This window comes from Patiria miniata, unplaced genomic scaffold, assembly GCF_015706575.1.
Source record: "Patiria miniata isolate m_02_andy unplaced genomic scaffold, ASM1570657v1 HiC_scaffold_16, whole genome shotgun sequence".
NCBI lineage: Eukaryota > Metazoa > Echinodermata > Asteroidea > Valvatida > Asterinidae > Patiria > Patiria miniata.
In genome coordinates, this window is record NW_024037054.1 from 9,707,788 (window position 1) to 9,727,884 (window position 20,097).

Genomic DNA, 20,097 nt, shown 5'->3' on the forward strand with positions numbered 1-20,097 from the left:
TTGGACAGCTGAATTTTGATATCTTTTTTTAAAATAGACATAACTTGGGAAAAGAGTACGCAAATTATGTAACATTTTCACAGTGACTAGTCAATAACATGTACTTTATTGTATCATAGTTTTATGAAATACAGGGTGTTTCAAAAAAAAGGAAACCGAGCTTATTTTGTTGATCACTCGGATATGACAAATTATTGAGGAAAATGGTAACCACCATCTGTTACATAACCATGTCTTCTTTTTCTTGACACCACGGACTCCATTTTACCGCCACGGATGACTGAGCACCAAGTGATGTAGCTGACAAGCCAGAAATGGCCTTGTACCACATGCACAATAAGACCAACTGACAGTTATCAGAGAGAGAGAGACGTTATCAGGAATGCGTTCACAGCAATGAGAACCAGGGCAGAGATTTGCGTTGACAGGAATGGGGGCATGTTGAAGGACAGTGGGGTTAACGGGGACAGTGATAAACCTTGATATGTTTTAGCAACTGAATAAATGACTTTGATAATGTACGTCCTGGATTTTGTTATTTTCGACATGCTCAAAACTGTCAATTAGTCTTATTGTGCATGTGGTACAAGGCCATTTCTGGCATGTCAGTTACATCACTTGGTGCTCAGTCATCCGTGGCGGTAAAATGGAGTTCGTGGTGTCAAGAAAAAGAAGACATGGTTATGTAACAGATGGTGGTTACCATTTTCCTCAATAATTAGTCATACCCGAGAAATCAACAAAAGAAGCTCGGTTTCCTTTTTTTTTAACACCCTGTAGAGCAAGGTACATATTTTGTAAATAATTGTTTCTAATTTGGTCACTTTCTTGTTGACTCACCATGTACAGGCACACTGTGCTATGCAAGCAGTTGGTTGCCTGCAGTTCTATCATTTCTGTTACCTTACTACATTAGTTTATATGTACATTGTGAATATCTTTGAATATTTGTATGATACACTGTACTTCATAGCAATGCATTAATCACTGTTAAATAACTGACATACAGGACCTTTAATTTCAATTCAATTGGTGGAACTCACATCACGTGCCATTCATTTTTGCTCTAATTCAGGCCGGGGCTCAGAAAGTCCCAATTGCCCATGGGCAGTGGGTTTAACTATTCAACAGTTAGGATCCTTCTTGTTCCATGGCGCAGTATTTGTGTGCAAATGCATGCTGGTGTGCGCGTATTGTTTGCAAGAGCCAGTAGCTACAAAGTTGGGTTCAAACATTTCCTGAAGGGGTGGTTTGGAAGAGAGAAATACATTTCCCACCAATTTTGTATTGAAATAAAAGTTCATTTTAACTGTAAATCAAATGACCAGGATGTCAGTTATATAAAACAAATATTGAGTGGCTTAAGATTGTGAAATGGGAGGAATATTATCACTTGGTAAAATCTGAATTTTTCCATTTCACTCTGCTTCGCCTCGTGAAATAGGAAAGTCAAGATTTTATCTTGCAATAATATTCCTCCCATTCCACTCTGAGCCACTCAATATTTGTATATTGGTGAATAACACTCCATGAGGTCGTAATGACGAAGAAGGATAAAGCTAGGTGGCTGATATGGATAACGCATGTGATTGCTTGATAACTGTAAACATGGTCTCAGTAAAATAAACAATTCTGAATCTAAAGTCCCAGTGAAGGTTTGCGGTAACACCATGTACAATGGAACTAGAACCTAAAGTCAAAGTGCAGACTGGTAAGATTTTATACACTGGAATTTTATTTAAATTTATTTTGCAAATCTAGTGTGAAGAGAGCTTTAGATATGGAATTGTGCTGTCTGAGGTTTCTGTATACATTGATTCTTGACCTCATCACAGAGCCATCATGTGACAGTGCAGCATGTACATGTGTACAACTATTCTTATAGGATATTGAGGATTCTCACAAAGGAATCACTTCGCTTGCAATAAGTGTGTTCAGTATTCCAACTGCACATGTGCACATCAAGAGTTGCCGATTATTCTTTCAGGATAAAACTTTCATGGTATGCATGCAGAAGCATAGTTGGGTACCAGCAAAATTGAAGAGATCATCATGTTCTGAAGAATAACATTTTGCAATAAACCTTTGGACAGCGAAGTGTTTTAAGGTGTCTTGCGTGTCAAGACTTTTGTGCCAACGAAAGTTCTATCTCTTTTGAATTGAACAAAAAAATTGCACAGAATGCAGATTTGGTTACCGCGTCCCCCATAGTCATGTGTGCATTTATCTGCAGCATTTATCCTGAAAAAAAAAAATCATTGAATCTTGCTTTGCACCACACTTTTTTGGAATACCGAACTCGCTTATTGTTCACTGTACATTTGGATGTTCATAGCAACTAGTCAATATCTTTGATAGAGCTACTAGGTTCATCCGTCGCCTCGTTACTACCTTCCTGACTGCATTCCTCAACGTTCTTCGTCTCTTTGTCAGGTTTGTCTTCTTGGCTTGCGCTAGTTGTCTCCACGCTACTGGGCTCAGCCTCTTTTTCTTCAACTTTTTGTTGACAAGATGTTTCTGGTGTGTTAGATTCTGTGATACAGAATTTGGGGAAAATGTGCCATGCTGTTAGCTACATGTGCATATATGTTAACAGCATACAAGTAATAGTATGTTCTCTTGCCTACTGTTGCCTGTACCACCCTAAAGCACCCTGCTTGTTACTCCTTATACTGCCCAGCACTCTATGGTCTTATGGATTCATCAAGGAGTAAATACAGTGTAGTGAACGTAATACAAGCGCTAATGGGTTTAGGAGGCAATCATATTTCTCTGACAGCGTGGCCTCAACATTTGTGAGATCATCAACATATAGAACCAGGATGGGGAGGGGGGGGGGGGGGTCATCAAGAGTGACTTAGGTCCATTTCTGCCCAAAGCAGACATGTGGATTTTGGGGTTTTAGTTCTCACTTGATTCCATGGGCTTCCCTGAATGTCATTCCCTAAAACAGTAATACCTCCCTCGAACTATCCGAACTGGAAATAAGGATTGCATGGGCTATCCTAGCCAAATGCCAACTCATAATGGTTATACTGGCACAAAAAGACAAGGACTGAAATCCTGCCTTTGTCAATGTTCTATTAAATTAATCTATCCAACTAAAATAAGTTTGCTGTGCAAATTTTCTATGAAAATATTGATTAATAAAAATTGAAAGAGACTTTACCTGTCCTGGCCTTTTCAAGTAGAGCATTCCGTTCACCTTGTAAAGCACGACATAACTTCTCTAAACGTACACATTTGTTGCGACTTTCTACCGCCTCACGCTCATGGTGTGTTTTCTACAAAGTGTAAACAAATTTTGCTTCAGTTCTCTTACTTCCAGTTTTTCTTTATTTAAGAATCAGATCATAAAATATTGGAAGCTGCAATTCTGATTGATGACAGTGTTTGTTTTTATCAATATTTATCATGTCACCAATATCTGACGAAACAAGGTATTGATGTGGAATGTGTGCGAAACAGCAAACATATGAAATTGACCGACAAGTTCTATTGTAATAATAATGTGTATTTATAAAGTGCGCATATCCACCAGTATTGGTGCTCAAGGCGCTACATCATTATTACCCTGCTCATTGGGCCCATGAAACATTCCAAATACCATCTCAGCTCCCTGGGGAGTATACAGCTCGATGCGGCCATTTCAGCGCAAAAGCAGCTTAAATCAATCACAATAACCATCTCTTCCCTCAGAGGTACCAATTTACTCCTGGGTGGAGAGAAGCAATGAGTGACATAGTGCCTTGCCCAAGGGCACACGTACCATAGCCCCAGACTGGACTTGAACCCACAACCTGCAGAATAACCCGCAGACCACAAATTCAATGGTTCAGACCACGAGGCCATGGCACTCCCAACCACAGCTTTTTGCACATCAGTTGAAAATTTACATCCACTAAAAGGACTGCCATGCAAAAACAATTAACAACAAAACCGTTCAGGGTGACAGTAAAGAAAGATCAAAGGTTGCAATTGTTGGGAGAGACCGCAGAGCATCTTGATTATAGATGTTGCTCTATGAATTGCATACAGTTCACCTGTCTGAAAGCAAGGTCTCTTTTGGGTTGACTGTGGCCTGAGTCTGGAACACCTGTCTGACATGGTGTTAGTTGTGTTCAACTCACATGTCACAGTACATGGGTTGAAACCCTGATGGGGACATGGCGCTTGTGTTCTTGGGCAGGACACTTTACTACATTTGCCTCTCTCCACCCAGGAGTATCAATGGGTACCTGTGAAGGTAGAGCCTAGAATGCGCTGATATCAAGCTGCTGCAAAAAAAGGTGACTTGATGAACAGGGTAATAATTGTGAAGCGCTTCGAGACCGTTGATATAACGCGCTATATAAGCACATTACTATCATTAATATAATTAGTTATTGGCACACTATGATGTACTCATGCTTGGCTCATACAAGTAGGCAATTGAAAGTGTCAATTGATAGACATTGTACACATACCTGTTCTGCCATTGCAAGCAATGATTGGTTGGTATTTTCCCAGCGAATACGCCACATGTTGGTTTCACTCTCCAGTTTCTTTATCTTCTTTGTCATCTACAAAAAAAAATATACGACCATTAAAATGTTATGTAGAGTAGATCATTTGTCATTGTGAATTTTTTTCCGTTTGAAGCCAACAAAAGTGCTCAAAATATGACCGACCGGACCGATCACGACCCGGACACCGACCCCGAACCGACTGACTGACCGACTGACAACACTGACTGACTGAACTCAATGAGTGCGTTCAATTACTTCCCCCAGCTTACTCACGCCTGGCTCCTCGCATAGTGGACAGTACTTGTGCAGTGGAGCTAAATAAACGAACGGTTTCGGGTAAAGTTTCGTGACAAGAGCTGGGAAAACATGGGCGGTCGCCAGGATTTTTTCTAGAGGGGGGGGCAAAACATGTTTTCCAAAAAAGTCCTGGTTTTCTCAAAACATATTCTCGATTTATCAGTTTTAGAGGGGGGTAGGGATATTTTCCCCCCTTTAAATAAAACACTAATACGACTTCGCCTCTTTTCTCTTTTTTTTTTCTCTTTTTTTTTTGCTTTTCCCGGGGGTGGGGGGGGGGCGGGAGAATGTTGCAACCTGACGCCACTTATTTTTTCATATATCATCACAATGAAGCTCATTTATTGCAAAAAATGATGAAAAGAACATGAATCTGGGACTGAGAAATATTTCCAATTTTGTTAGGAAAAAAGGTTTGAAAATTTTGTCCCAGGCTGCATTTTCCCGAACAATTAACTGTCTAGAGCACAGTCCACGCCAGTGAAAATATGCGGAACGCCGCGGTGACATTAATTCGTAGCCGTAGCTCCGTAATAGAGCTACATAGGGTTTGTAGCTCTATGCTCCATGGAAGCCCGTTTTCGGACATGGCCTGAGCTGAGGCGTCCGCCTGGACATTTCCTGGCCTTATGGGGACTTACCCAAGTAACCAGCTTGGCGAGTCGGTTAGTTGGACCAGGCTTAAGTAAGGCGCGAGAAGTCACGTGAGATTAAATAGAACGCTGTCGCGCTTGCACTAGTAAGTGCGGGGGAAGTAATCGAACGCACTGAAAGTTACTCTTGTAATAAAGTAGACTTGCTTAAGTCAAACCTTGGTTCCAAAGTTTGAAATTTGTTACCTTGTTAAGCCAATCAATGGGTTACATCCGGCCCAATGTGTAAGCAACATACAAAAGATTTGCATAAATAAATTGAACAGAATGTTGTGCACTCTCATGCCTTGTCTTGTTTTCTTGAGTTTTTGGTACACCTCTGAACTGATGTCAATAGTGGTGAATTCGAGGGACGCAGTTATGCTGAACTACACTTCATGAAACCCTGGAGTGTTTTTTAGCCTCTATATAGAATGTTGTATTATCATGGAAGCGAGTGACATTCAGCACACGCCTCCATACCATACATGTGCACAACTCACTGCTCACTGCATTGCCAATCCATTGTCTGATAATAAAGATGCAGTGATTATGATGTTCGGCAACATTCTGTCTTTATTCGTACTTAGTGTGAATTTCAAATCATTTCATACATGTATTTAAACCCATATTGTGTTTAGAATCTTAACATGTGAAGTTCAGCCAAATTCTATGAGTTTTAAGTTTATTTTTGTTTACACTTTCATTTTAGAACCAATACTTTTCTCAGCTGATGTGGTTTACCTGTCCATTTCATGCTTCAATGTCTGGAACACGTTCATTACTCTTTGTCAATGTGCCTGAAATTCCTCAAACTTCTCTGTGTACACAGTCAGCTTCAAAGACAAAGAAACACCACAATTTCAATAAGTGCACATAGAGCAATTAACACTCAGCATCCACATCAAAGAAAAACATCTTGGCACTTGTTTCGCTGCTGCTTGAATAGACAGCAGTCCAAAATGCAGACCAACAGACATACAGACAGCCTACAGATAGACAGACATGACACACAACCTGGGCTTTAATTCAGACTCTGGTTTAGAAAGAATGTCACACTCCTCTCATTATCAGCAACCTCTGCCAGTAACTAGGGGACAAAGAAGAAATAAACAAAAGAAAGAACTAACAAGGGCAGGTATTCATGCATAATGATTCGCTATGACTAGTATCAGATCTTAGTGATCACATCAAAATGAGTACTAGGGGGCATACTGTCCTAATTGTGTAGACAGTTGATAATAAATGGATAATAAAGAAAAATACAAAATACTTTGTAATATAATATTTGAGCAAAATGACTTTCATGTGGTGGGTTGGAGGGGCTTGGCTTCCATGTTCAAGCATCCCCCCTCCCCTAACCAATGGTTACAAAGAGAGGATCAGCAGACTCTTTGCTGCAGTGTGCAAGGCATGCATGTAAAGATGCTAAGGGTTTATGCACATTCAGATGAAAAAATCAAACTCGTGTTTTTGTCGGTGCACATGCCATGTGTCCTGCACATGGAGCTCTCGTAAGCGACTACAAAGCGCCATCTATTAGTCCATGCACAGGGTCCATAGTATTGACAGAAAGGGGGTGGCATCCATGAAATGTTTGGGGTTCATAAACCAAACGATGCTAGCTGAACAGAGTGAAATGCAATGCAGCACTCACCATAGCTTTTCACGCTGGTGTTGATCCTTCTCTTCAATAAGTGTGATGTTGGCCTGCTGTATTTTGGCATCATACAGCTGGGATTCCAACTCTTTGTGCTTGAATAAATTCTCTATATGCTGATAAAAGAACCCAACACATTCACCAAGCCATTGACTCATTTTGTAGATTACATGTATATATATTGAAACAATCTACAACATCGATAAACAAATAAGGGGAGTTCCAGCCGTAAAAAATATAAAAGTTAAAAGGCTGCTCTGTTCCCTCAGCTAAAAGCAAGAGTGCTCGGAATGGGAAAACTGCGTCAACGAGGGCAATTTTGTACGGTGCTAGTCTATGTAATACACCACTTGTGCAGCTTCAGCAATAAATTGTGTTAAAAAAGACTGCGTCTTGATTGACCTCGAGATTCTGACCATTCAGCGGGCACTTTCTATATCGGGTCTATAGTTACATACCTGTTGTCGCATCATAGACATGTATAAATATCACCTAGACACAACATTATTCTTTTATGTTGTGAATTGAGCTGCGGTCACGTGTTCTTGAACAATATGTTACGCAATACGCCAAGCTTAGAGCCAATGTTGTGTCTAGGTTTTATACATCTCTACGCGCTATGTTCAAACGTGTTGTATAACAAAAACACTGCATCTGAATGGACCAATCAACGACTTAGTTCAGATTTCTGAATGAAATGACGTCATGATTTAGTAAAGTCGACTCTGATTAGCTGGTGCGCAGGGTTGCATACATTTCCATGCTTAGATATATCAGATGTTGGTCCGGAGGGACAGGGCTCCGTGGACAATGGGTGATACTCGGACTAGTACGGCTTTTGCACTCCCCTAAAAATCAAAGCTGCTTGAGAAATGTGTGATATGCATTCACTATGCGATGTAGGAGAATGACACAAAACAGTTGTTTGATTGTAGAGCCGAACCTTGATGTCATCACAATAGGCTTGTAGCAGATGCTCTACATGGCTTTATTTACCTTCCTGACTATTAGCAGGGCTTTTTTTTACTGCTGAAATTCACCTTGTTTAACTTTCGATGTTGAAGATTGTTCAAATATACATAATCTTCGACATTATATTTGCCACATTAAAGTGACTGGTTGTTAACACTTTGTGTTTCGTTGGTCAAAATGTACAGCTACAATATAAACATTTTAGAGTAAAAGACAATGAAGGTCTTGAGTCACATCTTTTTTAGTAGTGTACAAGAGAAGCCACTACCAACCAAACACAAGAATGTATGAGTGTTGGTAGTCAGCCTTCACCTCTTCCCTGCGTTCATACTGCTCCACCAGACTCTTCAGTTTGGTTGCAAGATCCAAGTTTTCTTCCTTCAGTTTGAGGTTGCGTGTGTGGTTTTCCTGCATTTGACCTGTGATGTCATTTATTGTTTGCTGTGGAGGAACACAACAAAGCGTTCAAAATGCAATATCTATTCTCTACTGAGAAGGAATATAATGAATTCATACAAAATTCTGAATGTAAAGACAAATTCAAAAGAAATGTCCACATTACAGTCTCAATAAGAAGAACTAAGGTAAAAGGTAAAGGTCCCCATAGCCATTATTGGCCGTAGGGTAGTGGGATGTTAGAGGACGTATGTGACTTGCGCGCGGCATATGAGAGGCGGGGCCCAGTCCCCTCCTCTTGCTGTCTTACATTCCCTGAACAAATCAGGTAACCATTTTACTGTTGGGTCGTCAGAGAGAGTTTTCCAGTTTTTGGTCCGAAGAACTATACAGTCCTAAACGCAATAGTTTGCATACATACAGCACAAACTATGCAAGGCTACATTTATTTTGTATATGTACATTTGTACAAGCCTGTATTGTCTTCATGTGAGTGCCAGGCATATGCCAGCAGTGGGTTCAAGACTCCAATCAAACTATCTCTAAAGTTGTAATCATTGAAAGGGTACTTGTGCCTAGTGTCCAGCAATTCAATTCTGTCTCGCACTGTCAGTAATGTGTCTACAGAGCATTGAGTGCATGAACAAACTACAGCTAGATAATGAAAGCACAGTACATGTATCACTTCCACTTTATTTACTAAACTTAGAACCTTTAATGTGCAGCAGATTAGCCACTGTTGTTGATGATAGAGGAAGATTACAAATTAAGTTAACAAGCCACAAATCACCACTTACTTGAAATTTCGCTGAAACTTCTTTTCTTTTCTCTTCCTCTTCCTTGCTCCTCTGAAAACTCTCTTCCTGCAAAATTAACGAATATTGAATCCCAAAGTTCAAATACAAACCCACCAGGTTTTTGGAAATTTGAATTTTTTTGGGGGGTGGGGACGGACTATTTTGACATCGGTGGCGCCATTTACACCCTCATTGTACGGCGCTTTGTGACGTCTTTCTTACATGGAAAGCTTGTTTTAATTAATTAATATTATTTTTATTATTACACCCCTATTATACTACTCGAAAATAGGCCTAAAAATAGGGGGGGGGGAGGGCTCAAGCCCCCCCCCCCCCCCCCGGTGCGCCACTGAAGCCCACGTTCTAAAATGTTAGCTCAATTTTTGCATAACCTCCAATTGCTTTGTCAGTTTGTCAGTGACAATCACTCCAAAAACGCAAGGCAATGAGGTCCCACATCTGATTAGGATCTGCAAGACAGCAATCAGCTACAAGGAAGCAAATATAGGTAGGGTTGCCATTGGTGGGGTGGGTAGGAGGCAATGGATTTTACATATCTTTCATGTGTTTGTCTTTTTGAGACCTCTTTTTAATTTCCTTGTTGCTTTCTATTCAACCAGTTGCAGTGCAATGACCCCTCTCAATACTGGCTACTTCTTGCATCAACTATTTCAGGGAATTGAACTGGCTTTCACTTTCTACTCTTAGGAAGTATGAAGTGATCAACAAATAACTCGTAACAGTCCCATCCTTGATCAGGCCATAGTGACAGTACACACCCACCTTAATTGTCTTGTTATGACGTTGTAATCCCTGCACAAACTTTCTAATTTGCTCTTAGCCAGCACTGCCCGGCCGTGTTCACTCTGAAGATGGTCTCGTTCCCTCTGCAATGTAGAATGCTGCTTCTGCTGGACCTTGACATCTCTCTGTAATGCCTTGTGCTCAACCATCTGAAAAATGACATACAATTGTTCAGGTATTTAAAAGACAATAAAGTGGTTGTTCAACTTCAAAATACGTGAAAACCTAGAATTTACTGAAAGCATTGTATACATAGCAATGCCAGTCATTCACTGAAATGAGATTTCATCATTACATGAGGCTTTCCACGATGTTTTCAGTCTATTTTCAGTCTGGTGGGTAGTCTGACCTATATAGTACAATACCGGCCTAACTTCACAACAGACACAAACAGACTGAATACGCATTTATGGAAAGGTAGCGTAAATGGGCAAGCTAGTTCCCGGGAAGGAATCGCCGCCAACTATGAGCAATTATCAATATATTAACCCTAACTCCCAAGGATGTAACCTCAATCCTGCAAAATCCTCCCACTCCCTCCATGTTTAAATTGCATACAGCCTCAATCCTCCAAAATCATCCGTTATTTCTTGAATGTGGTCCTTGCTGGGCTGACCACTGCCTCAATCCTGCAATCACTGTCAATATGTTGAGGCAGAGCCTGTGACATCCTGCAGCAGTGCGGAGGATTTCAAGTATAATATACACTGAAATGTATGCACGGCTGAGCATAAACAACACAAGGTCCACCAAAGACCTTGACACAGTACATCCTCCAAAATCAACCATACATTTTTGCCATATATGCTCAATCCTGCACAATACAGGTTAGGGTTATTAAACTGACATTAAAGTACATTAGCTGCATTAAAACCCAGGCTGTTCCTATATGAATTGGGTAGGCCATCACGATAAAAGCAGTCACTTTAATTCTTGAATTGATACCCAGTTCAATGAAATTTAAGACACGATGCACAACAAATCACATAAATAACTGCACTATTGACAGGTTGATGTGTTGCTGGTATTTAGGATGTTTTCTTACCAGTTCAGCATACTTTTTACTCAGACATAGCATTTTCTCCTCAGGAGTGTGCAGGCCACTGAGTGTTTGCATGATGGCTCGATTCATGTGGTCGGCATCTTTAACTGAATGTACACATGATATACAAACAATTCATGACAAAATATAAAAAGTGTACATGAACATGTAGATCCAACAATAGATTTCAACATACACCTGGAAACAGAAATCAATGTAAACCAAATTTCATAAGAAAAAAACATCGCTTGGGCCACTGAACACACATCAACACTATACTATGAAGCGGAAAAAGTGTATGTGTGTGTTTTCAACAGTTGTGTGCATGGGCAGGCGTCTTGCCAAAGCAGGCCACTCTCCCTCCAAGCTGACTACAGGTGGTGAATGGGCCTTACCTTTCAAGTATTAGCGAAACCAAGCCTTCTTTATTCAATTCATCACTACACTGACCTTTGACCTATGTACCCCAAATCAATACCAACCTTCTATTGTAATTGTAACTCTTTGTGTTTCATGAAACATATGGTACAAGTTATGGTCTGTTCTCACAATAATGACCTTAAAATCTGACCTCAAACAACAAACAACTTTCACAAGTTTCTAATGGAAATAATTCTAGGTTGTCACTGAAAAAAGTAACTATACACCCCAAAACTCAGGACCTAAATTAACAAGTGTAAAACCATTACCACAATAACCTTGATCTTACCATCCCAAAGAGATGGCAAGTCAAGATATCATATGTAAAACAGAATAATTATTACTATTCACATGATATACACTTGTAACTATTTGACGCTCACCTTTTTTCCCTTTTTGACTTCTTTTTCACGACCTTTTTCCTTTGTTTCCACGGCCATTTCATCCATTTTTTCTACGATTGCCACTTCTGCCTGAGTCTGTGAATCATCAGTACTTTTATGACCACTGGATTCTTCCATCATGCCTAGGTATTAGGGGATGTATTGTCCTGGATATTCTCAAAACGTTGAGTCCCAAATCAAAACAGTCAACAGTCGTCAATAGTATCTCCTGTGATTGAGAACAATGTAAAACAAAAAGGAAAGGAACATAAAATACCATGGTACATATTTTTTTTCCATTACAAAATTACAAAGTTGGGGCAGTTGACACAGTTGGACATAACAAGTACAGAGTAAATCAGCAAAAAAGTGCAAAACACATCAGAGGCGCCTATTTTAAGCGAGTAATAATACTAATAATAAAAATGACATTTCTCATGCGCAAAATGAATAAAAAAAATTCTAATGGGCATAACAATACTAATTACATTATAATTAAAACCGTATGATTAAAACTTAAAACTACAAATACTATATTTATAAAGTAATACCATTATACAATCATAATTTACTGGACAAAAATCAAAACCTTGAACCATAACAATTTTCACCGAGTGCACAATTACATGTACTCATAAAAAGCCTTCTGAAATGAAAAGGTTTTCACTTCACTTTTAAAACTCCCCAGTGTTTCTGGTTCCAAAGCTGAGGACCAGCTACCATAAATGCTCTCTCCCCGAGTTTATTAGAAGTACAAGGGGGGACCTGTAATTTCAGCTGGCAAGATGATCTAAGAGAATATGAAGACTCCTTAAACTAAATACAATGTACATGTACAAGATAACAAATGAAAGTGGGTGAGATCTTATGGACAGATTTAAAGCAAAAAAGCAAACAAGAGAATCTTAACCCAGATGCGATATTTAACTGGCAGCCAGTGTAAATTCTGGAGGTCTGGAGTAATATGACAGTATTTTGATTCACAACACACTAGTCTCGCTGCTGGGTTCTGCACTCTCTGAAGTTTCATTAACCCTTACTCTCTGAGGGTAGTTTACTGCATGTCAGTTGGTTATGCCAATGCCCTCCAGCTGCAGTTTATTGGAGGATACTCTGATGTAGCAGTGAAGGCTCCAATTGGCAGGAGTTGGAGGCCCTGGAGGGTGCCTGATACTGACCAGCTGGGGGCACTCACTTTGTTATCAGAGGACTCTCATTGTTCTCTGTGGCATGTATTGGAGTGCCTGTCCAGTTACCCTTGAAATGACATGGCAGATATTGGAGGGCCATGCAAAAAACATAGGAGATTTTCTTGAGGCACATATTGGCATGCGTTGGAGGGTCTAGTAGGGTAAGGGTTAACCCTCACCGTGCCAGACGCAACACGGGGAATCAGGTGGAAAAGTCTAGTGCACTTTGATGCATTCAGCTATAACAGCCAGTTCTGAAACAATGAGAGCTAGTCCCATTGAACAATGCCACAGTTGCATCCTGCTGCATTCGTCGACCACAGACTCTGAGGCAATTTTGCCTTGAGACTATTGACCTGATGGATCTTGCTGTACTGGGCAAGCTTGTCATTTTGACAAGTGTTGCATGTTGCTGAGTTTGGCAGGGTTCTAGCAAAAATACCATGAAGGGTTAGGGTTAAATTGCACTGTGCTACACCACACATTAGACTATTACAATAATCAATACGGCTTGTAACGAGTGAGTGAACCAACACTTCAGTATTCCAAAGAGTAAGATATTTCCTAATATTGCAAATGTTATACATCTGATAAAAACAAGCATTACAAGTTTTGTTTACATGCACATTCATCTTAACATTTTCATCGAACCGAAAACCAAGATTCTTTACACAAAGAGACAGGAGTGATGCTATTACTTCAATATTCATCTTGTAGAGTTGTTTCTTTGTACCAATGACCAAAAAGAAGATAATAAAAAAGTGGTACTGTATTCCTAGTACTTTGGGCACATAGTAAGAGTCTTTTGGGCCATTTTAAACCACAATGGATCTGTTCGGCTTAGTGACGAGTAATGTAACCGTTTACCGGAGAGCAGGTTTGCTACACTAAACAGCAGCTTTGCTGCCAGCGCACTGTACACTGTGTTGATTTGCAGGGTCGCTACTGGAAAAATCAGGTGAGAAAGTAGCGCATTTTCTCCAAAAACACTGTTCATTTTTTTTCTAAACAGGGACAATATAATTTAGAGAAAAGTCGCCTAAAAACAATCTTTTTGGTGGAAACACTTTTTAACATTTCGTTTTTATTCCTTGAAAGAATCATCAAAGGTCTAATCTTTACTTCAGAGTCGTTTGACAAAATTGCTCAGTTCAACATGACTGTTTTTGGCCTAATTTATGAACATGACGAAAGAGAAAATGTTTTATCTGAAACGTTTTTTCTGCTGTGTCAAGAGTTGGGTGCCTGGCTCAACAAGTAAGCCATAGCGTTGTTCGTAACTAGGAACTTGACTGGCTCAGTGTGGCATGATGACTTACTGTGTGTGGGTCAACACACGTCCGTTGGGCGATTGTAATATATTGTGCTTTCCTAGCTAGCTAACTCTGTGTTATTGTATATGTTGTAGACAGGGCCTTGCAGCGAAGGGCTATTGCTACGCGCACCTAGTTCTAGTGTATGAGCTCCGAGCATGTGTTCAGACAGCGTTGTGTACAATACAAAGGGTTTGCTTTCCAGTGATTTGTGCGTGCTGCTGTCTTTGAAGGAACTGAGACACGTTCCAACGCCGGGGGCGCTAACCGCTCCGTCATGGCCTATGCAGTCCTAGCCCGACTGCATCTGGCCGTACAGTACTATCGCAAGCTCTGTAGTACGGCCAGACAACCAATGCTCCCCTAAATGCTTAACTCTGATGTGGCAATTTTGCTACTGATTTTGATCGAGATTTTCTTCTCATCCAGGACAGAAATTTTCAAAGTTAAGGTTCCTAATCATAGAGGGTGCGCTTGGGCAAGATTATGAATATGCATTGCAGTTCATGACGTTTGTCGGGCGCGCGGGTGGCTGGACATACAAACAAGAGGTCATGAACTGAACAATGCACTTACACTTACGATTTAATGGAAATAAGTATTAGGCTTTATAAGCCTTTATGACCCCATATCTCTTCCAGTACTCGTCGAGCTCATGTTTGAAAGAATTTGTGGTCTTGGCATTCACAACATAACTTGGTAGATCGTTCCAAGTGTTGACTACTCTCTGGGAGAAAAAGTCTTGCCTGCATCTCAGAGCTTTGTTCATCCCACTCTTAAAGATCTTCATGTTGTGTCCTCTTGTTTCTCTTGTGTTGGAGATTTTGAAGAATCTTGTTGGTTCTGTTTTGTCAAATCCGTTGAAAATCATGAACACTTCTATAAGGTCGCCTCTTGTTCTCCTTTGTTCTAGGCTGTACAAGTCGAGTGCCTCTAGCCTGTCTGGATAGCTAAGATGTCTTACAGCAGGAACCAGTTTGGTTGCTCTTCTTTGCACTTTCTCCAATGTGTGAATATCTTTCCGCAGCCCTGGGTTCCATGCTTGGACGCAGTATTAAAGATGAGGCCTTATGTATGTTTTGTACAATACAGCAAAACTATCCTTGGTTATGTGCTTGAAAGTTCTTTTGATAACATCCTTGAGGAACTCCGCTTGCAACGTCTGCATGACTTGATCCAGCATTCCTTACTGCTACTACCTGAGATCTGTCAACTAGAAATCCCTCAATCCACTTGGCTATCTTTCCTTCAATTCCATATGTAGACAGTTTTCCTAGCAGTCGTCTATGTAGGACTGAGCCGAAGGCTTTTTGGTAGTCCAAGAAGATGATGTCTACTCCGCTGCCCTCATCTAAGTCATGGGTAACCGTTTCTAGTGTTTCAAGCAGGTTTGTCAAACAAGATTTACCCTGGGTGAATTCGTGCTGCCTGTCAGATAATATCTCATGTTGTTGTACGAACTCAGGAAATGCATATTCATAATCTTGCCCAAGCGCGCCCGCATAATGCATACATTACAATGCGGTCGTCATTTTGAAATAGCATGGAGGAACATTTTCGAGACGATATTTGTGGCAGCTGAAAACTGATCGTCGTCGTTTGGCCAGATGGATGAAGATTTTTGGATAAAAGAACAGGTTTTTTTCGAAACGGTATGAGTTCCTCAATGTCTAGGAAACCTTAACTTTGGAAATTTCTGTCCTGGACGAGAAGACAATCTTGATCAAAATCGGTAGCAAAATCGCTACATCAGAGTTCTGTGAAGTGCCCGGATGCAATACGCGACTGCGGATGAAGAGCGCACACAAGAGGGCGCCCTTCACTGCAGAGGGCTTCAAAGATTTTGGAATGACAGGCAACAGCCGCAGTGCGCTTTGCCAAAGTTGACGCACGCTCAGTAGATGATCTCTTGTCTGGTTCCCTGACCCCTTTGGCCTCTTGACTATTATTAGGGTGGCCGGTCAGGTCTGGTAACAGTCTGGTAAATATCAGAGATGCCATGCTTGCTCAAAACCGTCTGCATTCTTTGACAACTTGATTTTTTGGATAACTAGACCTCTGAAGGTACCGAATTTAACGATTTGTGCTATTTAGCAGTCATACTATAGCTGGTTGATTTTCTGCTCACAAAATAATTTAGATCTTTAATTAATTTTCGGCTCCCCTAGCAACGGGACGCTCACAGGCCGTATGTGGCTCTGAGACTGATATACGGAGGTAGTCCAGTATTTCTGTCACATTTATCATGTGTTTATGGGAATAAGTCCAAACCAACTACCCTGTTGGCGGCTACGCGGATACGGAGTGGGAGTGCAGTAGAGCATGACGCATAGGACATAATACATGTAGCGCTGAGTAGGTTTATTGAGGGCAATCAACCGTGACTACGTAGCTAGCCAGGTACGAGGTGGTTAAAGTGGCGGGTATTCTGCAATTGTGCCGAATTGAGAAAAGTCTGCTGATTATAAAGGTGATTTTTGAGCAATAAAAAACATTTTTGACTCTAATTTGATCAAAACAAAACAGGGGCCCTACGGCTACACTTCACGATCGCCAAACTTTAAAACGTCAACATGAACATGTAGCTCTACTGAGTGGAGCGTTGAACTACGGTACCCTCCGTACAAACGCTCCACCGATTTGGCATACTTTGGTGACAGGTACACGGTCGTCATAACAGTATGCATTTTGTGCATGCCCTCGCGAAGAGAAAAGCCCCCAAAAAACTGATAAAGAGAATACAAATGAGAAAGACAGTAACCCTGGATAGATCCACACATTCATGACATTCCATAAGACCCCTTAAATTGTTCCAAACACCCGGTAATTTTGAAAAAAGAACAAAATAGTCTGAACTTACCGCTCATCTGTAATGTATGCATTATGGGGGCGCGCTTGGGCAAGATTATGAATATGCATTTCCTGAGTTCGTACAACAACATGAGATATTATCTGACAGGCAGCATGAATTCACCCAGGGTAAATCATGTTTGACAAACCTGCTTGAAACACTAGAAACGGTTATGCAAATTGCTTGTCGAGCGCGCGAGGGCGCGAGTTGCAAATGCGACGGCTGTTTCCTGTGCCGTAGATCCTGAATAGAGATCGGTGCACGTGGCCCCCTGACGATAAATGCATGGTACAGGAAACAGCCGTCGCATTTGCAACTCGCGCCCTCGCGCGCTCGACAAGCAATTTGCATAAACGCGACGTCACAGCTTGAGGTCATCTCTTGTCCCATTCAAAATGGCTGCCATCACCAGACGTTTCACGAGTGCATATGGGCTCCAGAAAGATTGAAGAATATCTCGGAAAATGGAACATCATTAGACCTAAGCATCCCAGAAGTGATAGGTGAGACATCATAGAATACAACCATAAGAAAGAAAGAAATTGAGAATGTAAGAAACGGACCGCAGATTTTATGAAACTTCGTCCTCAGTAGCGCGCGGTACCACGGTGTGTGGCCAGAGGTTCAGCGCAGCATACCGACGGCCACACTAGTGGGGCTGTTGTGCCCATTCTTGAAAATCACGCATTCTCGAGAATGGGCGCCCATTCTTAAGAATGAGCGCCCATTCTTAAGAACGAGCACGCGTTCTTAAGAATGAGCGCTCATTCTTAAGATTGGGTGGGAATATCACGTGCACAATTTATGAATTTTGCCCAATCTTAACAAACATTGCACGACATAATTATGTTAAATGAATTGTATAGCGGTTAAAAGGGAAACAATTCATATAAAGAGGAAAGAAAATGTTCTGTGCTTCTGTACTCGTATAACTACGATAATTTGAATCAAATTAAACTTGTTATTATTGCTTTTTTCTGCCACTATGGGAAGTTTTGTAATAACGGAGGACTGGGAACTAGTCTGGGAAGTGCTTTGTTTAGGCTAGACAAGTTACAAGTCCCTGCATGTATCATGTGCGTGCCACGAAAAAAAAACGATGTCCAGAAGCTGCCAAAATTGTTCTTTTGACTAGATAGAATCCAGCTCTGCGACGTTATGGTGGGGTGTGAACAATAAATTGGTGGCAGTTTAAATGGGTAATAGCATTAGCACTATGGGATGTCGCAGTATTCATTCTCATTCTTCACATTCTTCATTCTTACGTCCCCCCCCCCCCCCCCCCCCCCCCGCTTTTATTATCCCAAAAATCAGAATTCTTTGCACTATGCCACTAGTATTATTATGTCTCTTGTTTTTTCCCGGTCCCCCCCCCCTATCAATACGCCTTTACTTATCATATCCACTCTACTTTTCAGCGCCTTGCGTTGCAACAGTATAATTATTGAGAATCAGTGAACGAGGATTCAGCTAGACTTGCCAAGCGCAGCCGGTGCTCGTCATCGACAAGACCGTTATCTTGTCGCGCATTCTCAAGAATGTGCGCTCAATCTGGAAGAGTTATTTTTTGCCAAGATTGAGCAAGGATCCAGTTGCACATTCTCAAGAATGTGCATGCCCATTCTCGAGAATGCGTGATTTTTAAGAATGGGCACAACAGGGCTACGCTCCACTCAGCAGCTCAGTAGAGCTGTCACGCCCCAACTATCGCATCGGTCCCAACTATAGTTGGGACTGTCCCAACTATAGTGCGGCAGTTGGGTCGGCCCAACTATAGTTAGGACTGGAGTTGCGCCGGATGCTTCATGCTTGATAGATCTTGTTGGATTAAATGTTCCGCGGCGCTGGCACCGTGTATTCGTCGTGCATGCATGCCGCAAGGCTGGCCGGTCACGTGGTACTGCCTAGTTACAGCTGCTGGGTTTTATTATCCAGCAACATTTTGCAAAATTCAAAGATTGCCATGGCCGGCCAACTATAGATGGGCCCCACCCATAGCTAATGTCAAAGGTCCCAAGTCGGACATGTAAGCAGAGCTGTAGAGAATGTTTTATAGTCGTACATCAATGTAAACTATAGTTGGGACTGCCAAATAAAAATATTGCGGTGGCCCAACTACAGATGGTCCCCACCCATAGATCATTTCATTAATCCCCAGTAAAGTCAGATGTGTATTAGAGTTGTAGGGAATGTTTTATAATCGTACAACAATGTACACTTTAGTGGGACCGCAAAATAAAAAGATTGGGGTGGCCCAACTATAGATTCGCCCCATCAATAGCTAATTTCAGTGGTCCCCAGTAAAGTCAGACGTGTATCAGAGCTGTAGGGAACGTTTTATGGTTGTACATCAATGTAAACTATAGTTGGGACACCGCAAAATAAAAAGATCGGAGTGGCCCAACTATAGATGGGCCAGCGCAACAATGGAACTTACAGTTGGGACCGTCCCAACTATAGTTGGGACAGGCCCAACTATAGTTGGGCCAGCCCAACTGTGGAACTATAGTTGGGACAGGCCCAACTATAGTTGGGACAGGCCCAACTATAGTTGGGACCGATGCGATAGTTGGGGCGTGACAGAGCTACATGAACATGATGAACGAACTAAAGTTGGTTGGAAAAGTAAGAATTGAGAAAATATTTGAATACAATCTTTCCTACATGTGAAAATAAGGTTGTACTAGCTTCTAATACTCACGTCCAAAAGAATATTACTGAAATGCAAATGAACACATTTTTGACATTTTTTACCTTCGATACTTCACGTACTTTGCCTTCGGCGCCTATATCTATATCTGCACGCGGTATACGCAGTATGCGCTCATAAAC

General features: G+C 41.2%; 1 pseudogene; it reads right to left on the minus strand.

Annotated features, from left to right (window-relative positions):
- Nucleotides 1-2,240: 2,240 nt before the first annotated feature.
- Nucleotides 2,241-20,091, minus strand: LOC119722949 (annotated as a pseudogene).
- Nucleotides 20,092-20,097: the final 6 nt, after the last annotated feature.